This window comes from Podarcis vaucheri, assembly GCF_965113315.1.
Source record: "Podarcis vaucheri genome assembly, chromosome: 7".
Lineage (NCBI taxonomy): Eukaryota > Metazoa > Chordata > Lepidosauria > Squamata > Lacertidae > Podarcis > Podarcis vaucheri.
The window spans coordinates 53,270,400-53,280,806 of NC_138765.1; positions in this window are offsets into that span (position 1 = coordinate 53,270,400).

The window sequence follows — 10,407 nt, forward strand, 5'->3', positions numbered from 1 at the left end:
TGTGGCATGCCCAGGACTCAAGTCTTTGAGGAACCTTGCTGCGTTCCTTAGCTGGAAGGCGCTGGGTGAGGAGTTTGCTTGAGAGGAAACTCTCAGTAGCTCTGCATTCCTTACTAGTTCAGGAAACCTGCAACAGATCATCAGGGTGAGATGCTTTAGCTGTTGCTACCAAAGTTATTTGGCTTTTCCAGTAAGACCTGTGTGTGCTTAAATATTAAAAATCAATAAATTTCACCATTACTCTCCCAGGGGTAGCAACCCCTGCGCTCCCTTCCCCAAAGTGCTGCTCTCAGAGATGATGGGAGGCACTGCCTATACATTTCTAACCTTGTGCCAGCAGCCCGTGACTTTTCTCTCTGACAATTGCTGGATGTCACCTCCCACACCAGGTTTCAACATTGCACGGTCTGGCTGTGGGTGTGTGGAACAACAAGTGATGCATACTGTGTGGTTTTGATTCGTTTTTGCTTTTCCAGCCATGGATTGGAACTCTTATTTATTGAATTGCTTCAGGGAGTTCCAATCAATTAATTTATTTTTGGTCTCAATATCTAATGGATAGGTGCTCTTATTTATTTGATGTCTTGTGGTGCTTTTAATTGATATGTTTTTATCTCTAAATATCTAATTATATGTCTAAATTATTAAGTTATTTATGCAAATGTATTTATTGTGACACTAAACAAACAAACAACCCCTGATAGGAGGAGGCATCACCCAGACTGGGATGCAGAGGCTTCCTCCAGTGTGAAATTGTTTAATAAATTGCATTAAAATAAAATGTTATTTCTCTATGAAAGCATTTGGGTCTCTTGGCTGTTTTGTTTACAGTGCAGGTCTCTCCTGGGAGATCTGCAGGTCACTACACCCGTCACTGGCCTTGCTTGGCATGTGTTGTCCTGCCCACTTTTGCCATTGGTGTGTGACCCCCCAGAAAGTCACCCAGAAGGACCTTGGAGTGAAAAAGGTCCCCTGCCCCCTGAGCAACACAATCCAGAACACAAGCCATGCTGAGCAAATGGCTTCATACGACCAGGATGTATGTGTGAACCAAGGGGCCTGCTGTAGTGAAAAGCACAATTTTCATAGGGTCATAGGGAATCAGAAACATAAGGAAAGTTCAGAAATAAAACAAAAGGTTCTTCCTCCTCCACCACCCAGCAGTGGTCAGTCAGGTGTCTCCACACAGCCCCAAGGCAGCGCTTGAAGACAAGATCCCTCGCCCACTGTTGCTCAACCAGATTGTGGCACTACAAGGTAGACTGCCTATGAAACTGCAAGCTCCACTCGAAGCTGAAGGTTGGAAGATTCAGGGCAGGCAAAAGAAAGGTCAGCTTCAAGCGATACATAGATAAACCGTGTCATTTGCCCCCACAAGAAGCAGTGATGGCCACCAACTTGGATGACTTAAAAAAAAGGATTGGGTGAATAAATCGAGCACAAGGCTATCAGTGGTGGCAATGTTCCACCTTCATTCTCACAGGCAGAAGTGCTTCTGAATACCAGTTGCTGGGAATTGCAAGTGGGGCAATTGCTGTAGCTTGTGGGCTTTCAATAGCCAGCTGGTTGGCCACTCTGAAAACAGGAGGCTGGACCAGACAGGCCTTTGGACTGATCCAACACAGCTCTTTTATGTTCTCTCTCTCTTTTTAAAATAGTATTTATTAAAGTTTTAAGTTTTCAAAAAGACAAAAGAAAAAACACCAAATTGAACAATAACAAAACCAACACATCACAATAAAAAATAAAAAATAAAGACAATTAAAAACAAAAGAAAAAAGAGGGGGGGGGGGACAAATCAAACCTTCCCATAGCTTATCTTTCATTTGCTTGTTTCCCTGACCTCCTCACACTTCCCTTTTTCGTATTCTAAGTCAATTATCCATTTCAGCAAATCCTTTCCCTCTCTTCAACATTTTTATCCTGAAAATTTATCTTGATCTTGATATAAGTTTACTTTCCCTCTTTTCACCATTTAACAGTCTATTTTTCTTAACTTTGATACATTTTTGCTAAAATCACCTAGATTCATTCCAACATCATTCTAACATTCATTAATTTTACAATGTTTCTGTAAATAGTCTTTAAATTTCTTCCAATCTTCCTCCACCGACTCTTCTCCCTGGTCTCGGATTCTGCCAGTCATTTCCGCCAGTTCCATATAGTCTATCACCTTCATCTGCCATTCTTCCAGAGTGGGTAGATCTTGTGTCTTCCAATACTTTGCAATAAGTATTCTTGCTGCTGTTGTGGCGTACATAAAGAAAGTTCTGTCCTTCTTTGGCACCAATTGGCCGACCATGCCCAGGAGAAAGGCCTCTGGTTTCTTCAGAAAGGTATATTTAAATACCTTTTTCATTTCGTTGTAGATCATCTCCCAGAAAGCCTTAATCCTTGGGCATGTCCACCAAAGGTGAAAGAATGTACCTTCCATCTCTTTACATTTCCAGCATTTATTATCGGGCTAGTGATAAATTTTCGCAAGCTTGACTGCTGTCATGTACCACCTGTATATCATTTTCATTATATTCTCTCTTAAGGCATTACATGCCGTGAACTTCATACCTGTGGTCCATAACTGTTCCCAGTCAGCCATCATAATGTTATGTCCAACATCTTGTGCCCATTTAATCATAACAGATTTTACCATTTCATCCTGAGTATTCCATTTCAACACCAAATTATACATTCTTGACAAATTCTTAGTTTTGGAATCTAACAGTTCTGTTTCCAATTTTGATTTTTCCACCTGGAAGCCAATTTTTTAATCCAAATTATATGCCTCCATTATCTGATAATAATGAAGCCAATCTCGCACTCTATTTTTTAATTTTTCAAAACTCTGCAGTTTTAATCTGTCTCCCTCTTGTTCCAAAATTTCCCAATATTTCGGCCATTTAGCCTCCATATTGAGCTTTTTCTGAGCCTTCGCTTCCATTGGTAACAACCACCTTGGGGTTTTATTCTCAAGCAAATCCTTATATCTTATCCAAACATTAAATAGTGCTTTTCTGACAATATGGTTTTTAAACGCTTTATGTGCTTTGACCTTATCATACCACAGATATGCATGCCACCCAAAGACATTATTAACGCCTTCTAAGTCCAACACATCAGTGTTCTCAAGAAGCATCCATTCTCTCAGCCAGCAAAAAGCGGCTGATTCATAATAAAGTTTTAAGTCTGGCAGGGCAAATCCACCTCTTTCCTTAGCATCAGTTAATATCTTAAATTTTATTCGAGGTTTCTTGCCCTGCCAGACAAATCTAGAGATATCTCTCTGCCACTTCTTGAAACACTCCATTTTATCCAATATTTGCAATGTTTGAAACAAAAACAACATCCTTGGCAATACATTCATCTTTATCACAGCAATTCGGCCTAGCAATGATAACTTCAGATTTGACCATATTTCTAGATCCTTTTTCACTTCCGTCCAACATTTTTCATAGTTATCCTTAAACAGATTCACATTCTTAGCAGTCATGTTAACCCCTAGGTATTTCACTTTCTTAACCAATGTTAATCCTGTCTCCTTCTGAAACCTTTCTCTCTCCGTCACTGTTAAATTTTTCTCTAAAACTTTAGTTTTCATCTTATTCAACTTAAATCCCACTATTTGTCCAAATTCTTGGATCAGTTCCAGTACTCTTTTGGTACTAGATTCTGGCTCCTGTAATGTCAATACCAGATCATCAGCAAATGCTTTCAGTTTGTACTGTTTAGCTCCAACTTGTATACCTTTAACTGTTTGGTCCCTCCTAATCATGTTTAAAAGAACTTCCAGGACCGATATAAAAAGCAATGGAGAGATTGGGCAACCTCATCGTGTTCCTTTCTCTATCTTAAATTCTTCCGTCACTACATTGTTCACAATTAATTTAGCCTTTTGTTCTGAATAAATTGCACCTATACCATTTTCAAAACCTTGACCAACCCCCATCCCCTGTAGATTTTTCTTCATAAAACTCCAAGAAATATTGTCAAAGGCTTTCTCCACGTCCACAAAAATCAAAACTGCTTTAGTATTAATATTCACTTGTAACTTTTCTATAATGTTAATTATATTCCTCGTGTTGTCAGACAAGTGTCTGCCCGGGAGAAAACTGGCTTGGTCTTTATGGATTTCTTCTACTAGTACCTTTTTTAATCTTTTAGCCAAAATATCTGCAAAAATTTTGTAATCCACATTAAGCAAAGATATGGGGCGGTAGTTCTTAAGCTGTGTCTTCTCAGACTCTACTTTCGGTATAAGTGTAATGTAAGCTTCCTTCCACGACTCTGGCGCCTTTTCCCTTCCAATATTCCATTACAAACTTCTTTTAATGGCTGTATTATCCATTCTTTCAGGGATCTATAGTATCTTGAAGTTAGTCCATCCGGACCTGGAGATTTACCCAACTGCATATTCTGGATGGCCCCTTCTATCTCTTGCTCCGTTATTTTATAGTTCAACATTAGCTTATTTTCTTGAGAGATTTTTTGTAATCCATTTGTTTTCAGAAAACAATCAATGTCCATTTGTTTCTAAGTTTCCTGTGTATATAGTTGTTTAAAATACCTCTGAAAACACTTTCTAATCTCCACTGGATTCTGTATATTTTTCCCTTCTACTTCCAAATTTGTGATGGTGTTAAGTTTTTGTCTTTTTTTCATTTGCCAAGCCAGCAGTTTTCCACATTTGTTTGCCAATTCAAATGTCTTTTGGTGTTAGTTTCAATTCCATCTTTACAGCATTATGGTCGGAGCAGGTTTTCGGGCATATTTCCACCTTTCTAGTTTTTGGAGCCAGTCCTCTAGTTACCCAAATTTGGTCAATTATTGTCCATGTCATTTTGGCCTCGGAGAAGAAGGTTCCCTCTCTTCCCAAAGGGTTTTTAATTCTCCAAATGTCAACTAAGTCCATATTGTCAGTCATATCAAAGAAAGTCTTTGGCAATCTGCCATCCTTAGTAACTACCTGTCCCCCATCAAGATCATATTATAATCCATATAGTCCATCAGAGTCTCATGTAGCTTCTTAAAGAATTCCGATTTCCCCTCGTTTGGTGTATAAATACCTAATATCAAAAGCTTCTCTCCTTGCGATTGGATTTCAATTGCTACAAATCTTCCTTGATCATCTTTAAAAAGAAATTTCGGTGATAGGCTCTCCTTTGCATAAAGTACTACTCCTCTTTTTTTAACTTTGTCTGATGAAATAAATTCTTGTCCCAATCTTTTATTTACCAGTAATTTCCTATGTAGCCTTATCACATGTGTTTCTTGTAAGCAAATCAAGTCCAATTGTTCCTTTTTTAATACATGAAAGACTCTTCATCTCTTCTCGGGGGAATTCATCCCATTAATATTCCAGCTTAATATTTGCAGTGCCATAATGTAATTACTTTAAGTCACCTCCAACTGCGCCCAGTACTTCTTCTTGTTCTGACAGTGGCGCTGGCGCTGGGAAGTCCAATCCAAAATTTAACTTTGCTAAGTCCAGTATAGGTGATCTTTTGTCCAGTAGTCCTTGCTCTAGTACTCTGTCTGGTGATCTTCTGTCCAGTACTCCTGGTTATTTTCCAAGTCCCTTCTGTAGATGCTCTTTGTGGGTACTCAAAAATTTGTCTTTATCTTCAACTGATCTTATTTTTATTTTTCTTCCTTTAAAACTGAAGGATAGGCCTTGAGGAAATTCCCACCTAAAGATGATACTGTTCCTTCTCAGCAGAGCAACCAAATGTCCGTAATTGGCCCTAAGGTCCAAAAGATATTTCGGGATATCTTTAAATATTTCCACTCTTGACTGCAATATTCCCAAAGGCTTCTGGAAATGCCAGCCCAAAATTTTATCTCTCTCCTCTTTGGATCGGAGGGTAATCAAACAGTCTCTTACTCTATTCTTCTTCCCTCCTCTTCCAAGCCTGAAGGCACTCACGATTTTCACTCCTTCTTGTTCCAAGTCCAACTTCCAAAACTCTGCAAATTCCTGCGTAAGAAATTCTATCAAAGTATTTTTCTCCAATTCAGGTACACCTCTAATCCTCAAGTTCGTCTGTTTTTCCTTAAGCTCAACCATAGAAAGAATCAGCCTGTGATCCTCAACCTGTCTCTGAATATCTGGAACTCTCTTTGTTTCCAGTTGTGTTACTTTGGCTTCCACAACTTCCACTTTTCCCTTTGCTTCCTCTGCAATTTGACGGGTCGAGGCAGACTCCTGTATCAATTTCTGTATTGCTTCTATATTAATATTCACCTTTTGTCCCAGACTATTTATACTTTCTGTATTAATGTCAATTTTGGCATTTGCGGCATCCACCTTCGCATTAGATGCATCAACTTTTATGTTTGTCTCATCTACTTTCCTGCTGAGTTTTTCCAAAGATTCATTTATTTTACCCAGCACCACCGCTAAAGCCTCTTCTGATGACATTCCTCTTTGTTTAGATTGAGTTGGCACAGCTGCAGATGGTACAGAAGGACCAGATGCTGACGCTCTTCGCTGCCAAGGCTTCCCAGATCTCGTTGTTGATAAATTTACTTTCTCTTTCCCATTTGCCATAACACTTAAAAAGTCCAAGGTCAATCCCACAGTCAGACAGTTTTATCTTTCTAATGGAAAATTCCCTTGGCCCGGCTCTTACAACAGTTTCCACTACTGCCTCTAGGGAGAAACAGTTGCAATCTGTGCTTATAATTATCCAAAATAACTCCTTTTGAAACGTAGCTCAAAAAAGAAATTTAGTTTCAATTTTCCGTTACTTTTTCTTCCCCTTAAGAGTCAGAAGGGCAGTTAGAAACAGTTAAGCAGAATGTATCTCTCTTTTGACAGCTAACAGTCAGAACGCATTCCAAATACAGCAGCCTTATTGTCTATTTGCAGCCCGTTCCCAGGGTCTGAGCAGTAGAGTTTTAATTTCCTTCCCTCTCTCTCGCAGGTATAAAAAGTCCAAAACTTCTCCCCCCTCTTCTCCTGCTTCCAGGGGGGAGTTTTCTAATTTAGAAATTGGGATTTTAATCCTTTCCAGTCGGCTCTCCAAGACTCTAGCTTGCAGCCTCTTTGCTTTGTTCTGTCTACAAAAGCGGAAGGCAGACTTCCTGTTTATGCCTCCCCGCTACAGTTCCAAATTGCAAATTTCTTCCTTTTAAAAGTTCCAATATAATTGCTCTTAAATGATATCTTTGAAATCCAATTGTTCTACTCACGGGTAGTGTCTTTTTAAGTCCAATTGTTCACAGGAAAAAGTCAGCGCTCTCTGGCAACGGCTCTGCGGCTTCACTCTGTGGAAAGAGCAGTCAATTAACAGCACCGCGCTGCTCACCCCACTTCGCTACGGATCCCACGAACGGGTTTCCCCGCGAGTAGGGGAGGCGCTGAGGGTGCCCGCTGAATCCCGCGTTCACAGGCTTCACCCGCCTGTGATTTCTGAAGGGTCTCTGCCTTCGTCGTGGCGGCCAGACCCGATTTCCATGGAGCAAATTCCTCTTAGTCAGAGGAATTCAGCCATTAGCCGATGGCGCCAACCCGGATGTTCTCAGTAATGGCGGATAGTTATTGAAAGACCTCCTTCTCCTCTGTTGACCACCATCCCATCTTATGACAGAAAATCCAGTGAATTTGTTTTCTGCAAATCACTTACCTGTTCTCACTCTGCATCTCTCACCAACAGTGGTGAATTTTGAAATACTAGCTCAGAATAACAACCCCCGCCCACAAGGAAAGCTCCAGAATGGAAGCAGCTTTGTCAAACATTATATACATGCGCACACGGTAAACATACAAAGCATTAGACCCAGCTGCTCAGAATTGGTATGATTGTGCATAATTACCTAAGAGTAAGCTGCACAGAAGTTAGCCATGCTTGCTTCTGACTGGCTACATTTGCAAAACACACACTGAGCTGCAACGAAAAGGTCTTCAGCCAGCTGAAATGCATGTAGCCTGTAGTTATTCATTGGAACCACAGACTAACTTCAAAAAAGAAAAGCAAACTTGAAAGCCTCCTTATTCACTTGCCAGAGCGGTTTCCCTGACACTTAAGACAGTTGACATCATTGACTTCACTCCTGCTCTGAAAAAAGTCCCAGAGCTGTGCTCCCCCTAAATTTTCACAACTACACCATTGCTTGTCAATCAGTATCATGGAGATGACCTTGAGGGTAAGTATGGGAAGGGGGGGACAGTGCCTCTGTCTACTTTATCCACAGTATGCATAATTATGTTGTTGTTCTTTAGTCGTTTAGTCGTGTCTGACTCTTCGTGACCCCATGGACCAGAGCACGCCAGGCACTCCTGTCTTCCACTGCCTCCCGCAGTTTGGTCAGACTCATGTTTGTAGCTTCGAAGACACTATCCAACCATCCCGTCCTCTGTCGTCCCCTTCTCCTTGTGCCCTCCATCTTTCCCAACATCAGGGTCTTTTCCAAGGAGTCTTCTCTTCTCATGAGGTGGCCAAAGTATTGGAGCCTCAGCTTCAGGATCTGTCCTTCCTGTGAACACTCAGGGCTGATTTCCTTCAGAATGGATAGGTTTGATCTTCTTGCAGTCCATGGGACTCTCAAGAGTCTCCTCCAGCACCATAATTCAAAAGCATCAATTCTTCGGCGATCAGCCTTCTTTATGGTCCAGCTCTCACTTCTTTATGGTCCAGCTAAAGTTTTCCTTGTAGGAAAGCTGCCACAGTGTTTGCTGCCCTTCTATGCATCCTTTTTGAGATGCTTCAGTAAAAGTGTGCTAAGGAGTGTTTCCCACTGGTGCCAACCCTTCTGATCAATTCGATGGTGGGAAAGTGGCCTGAATTGACTGCAGCTGTGAACACACACATCTGGCCACATCCACCACAGGGCACAGACTCACAAAGCACTAATCACTTTTATTACATCACTGAAAAGCCAAGGTAAAACACAAACCTGTAAATTGCGCGTGCACGCACACACACAAAAAAAATTTGGACTTTTACTGTATAAGACTAGGTTTTTTTCCTAAAAAATAATATCAAATTTTAGGGGGCGTCTTATACACAGATAGTGCTGAAGGTGGACTGGCAACTGGTTGTTGCCGCAAAAATAGGGGGCGTTTTATACATGGGGGCATCTTATAGATGGGAAAATATGGTACATGGGGAAATAGGGAGCTGCCTTTTGCTCAGTCCATCTAGCTCAGTGTTGCCTACACTGACTGGCAGCCGCTCTCCAGAGTTCCAGACCTTCCTTCCTTCCTTCCTTCCTTCCTTCCTTCCGGGACCTTCTGCATGCAGCCAAGATGCTCTGCCAGAGAATTTCCCTTTAACTAATCTAATAATGTAAGAGCTTGGCTGCTGAATTGGACCACAGGTCCGCCTAGCTCAGTATCCTGTTCTCACAGTGAGCCAGATGACTGTGGGAAGCCTGCACACAAGACAGGAGCATGACAGAGCTCTCCGTACCCTCCAACATTCCTCAGATGAAAATAGGGGCATTTCTCACTCCCCACCCCAACTGACCCTCCTCAACTCCGCAGCAGCGGTCAGGGAGAGGCTACAGGATGCTCCGCCACAGTCGCCACCATCGTCGCTTGGGACAAGCATTGGCTCATCCTCCCCTCTGAGCTTGGCAGCTGCGGTGCTGGCTGGGGGAAAAGGGCATTTCAGGATCAAATCAGAAGCCAGGGTGGCTTTTGTAATTCTGGGACGGTCCCTGGAAAATCAGGACACTTGGAGGGTATGCTTTCGATTGTTCTCCAAGATGTGGAAAGGAGGAAAAAGGAAAACTGGGACATTCCAGGATCAAATCAGAAACCGGGATGGCTTCTGTAATTCTGGAACTGTCCCCGGAAAATTGGGGCACTTGGTGAATATGAACTCTTTCCACTTGTGATTCTGAGTAACTGGTATTCAGAGGCATTACTGCTTCCAATTGTAGAGATGGCGCATGCTATAGAGCCACATTGATTCTGCAGCACCACCTTCAGGCGCCAAAAATAAATTGCCCTGGGAAATTAAGCCACACTTAAGTAGTTAATCCCTTTGTCCCAAGGAACTCTGGGAATTATAGCTCTGAGAGGGGAATAGGGGGTCTCCTATCAGCTCTCAGCACCCTTAACAAACAACAGTTCCCAGGAATATTTGGGGGAAGCCAAGTGCTATCATAATGCTTTGAAAGAATGGTGTGGGTGTGGCTAAGCAGCCTCTTGCCCAATACTGGAGGTAGCTATTGATAACCTCCTCCTATATGAATTTGTCTATCTTCTTTTAAAGCCTTTTTGGCCACCATTACCTCTTGTGGGAGAGAATGTCAAAGTTTTAGCTATGCACTGTGTGACTAAGGACTTAAAAAGAATCTTGTGGGTCATGTCCGTGAGCCATCTAATCTAGCATCCTGTTTTCACAGTGGCCAACCAGATGCCCCAATGGGAAACTCACAAGCAGGACCTTAAAGCAACAGCAC